Genomic DNA, 1,388 nt, shown 5'->3' on the forward strand with positions numbered 1-1,388 from the left:
CATTCAGCCATAGGACTACCTGAGGTTCAGCTGTTAAGAGAGAGAGACACAGAGAGACAGAGAGAGACAGAGACAGAGACAGAGAGAAAAAGAGAGAGAGAAAGAAAGAAGTTAAGGGCTATAGCTAAGAGCTCCATTCAACCACAGGACTACCTGAGGTTCAACTATTAATAAGGCAGAGCTCTCTTGTTTCAAAACTGACTTGTTCCTTGAAAGGGTAAAGGAGTGAGGGATTGTATCTACTAGTCCTCAGATATAGTATAAAGCTTGATATAGTAAATTATGATGTTGCCTACAGTCCCTAAGAAGTCCAGAAAAGTAGGCTCTAAAGAAGGAAGATGATTATGTAAGACTTGTACATGGGAACTAGTAGAAAATGACTTAAAAACACACTGGCCTTCTAAGATTTTCAAAATCCCCTTCTTCCTTCTCTTCTTGTCCCTTTCTCCTCTCTGTTTCTGTATGTGTCTGTCTCTGTCTCTCTATTACTCTAGCTGTGTGTCTTTGTATCTCCTTCTGTCTCTATCTCTGCCTCTGTCTCTCTTTCTGTGTGTGTGTGTCTCTCTCTTTTCTCCTTACTCTCTTTCTTTAATATACATGGGAATCGTGCACAGAGGGAGAGCTGATATAATCCCACCCTATTTGAAGTAATGTCTTGCATGTTTAGGGTTATTACTAAAGAATGTCATTATCAATTCACAGATGTCATTTTTCATGCAATTGTATGTTTTTACCAAGCTAGAAATATCCCCAGACTCCATTTACCACTTTTCCTTTTGAAAATTTTGGTTCAGCCCTGTGATTTCACCAGTGTAGGGGATTTCTAGTGTGTAAACTCCCTCCACTGATACAGATTAGCAATCTCTAGTCATGGAGAGTTGCCTGGGGACAATGAAAGGTTAAGTAGCTTACTGATGGTCACACAGCCAGAATATATCACAAACAGAAATTCAGTCCAGGTTTTCTTGACGCCAAATCCCACCCTGTATCCACTATGCCAAGCTGCCACTCATGTGCTTCTTAATTTTTGCTAAATATCTCCATCTCTCTTTTTCTTGAGCAACATTTTCTGTTTATTCATTGGAGTTCTGCCCACCAAGTATCCTATTGTCCAAAGCCAAAGAAACACAAAAGAGGGAGAACGTAAGAAAGCCCTAGTTTTTAACAGATTTAGTGGGGGGTTGCGGCTATTTTTTTTCTGCTGTCCTCAGCAGTGTGGGTATGAACATGAGAAGCACTCATAATGTGGTAGGGTTGTTCAATCCATTTGGAATTGGCATATTATATGGCATGAATTAATTAGAAAGAGCAGAACTGATGCTGAGACACTGACTGAGAAGAAAAGGATCCAATTATTGGCAATTTTCCTGAAAGTCAAGAAACTGAGA

This window comes from Vombatus ursinus, unplaced genomic scaffold, assembly GCF_900497805.2.
Source record: "Vombatus ursinus unplaced genomic scaffold, bare-nosed wombat genome assembly UNPS02014774.1, whole genome shotgun sequence".
Taxonomy (NCBI): Eukaryota; Metazoa; Chordata; class Mammalia; order Diprotodontia; family Vombatidae; genus Vombatus; species Vombatus ursinus.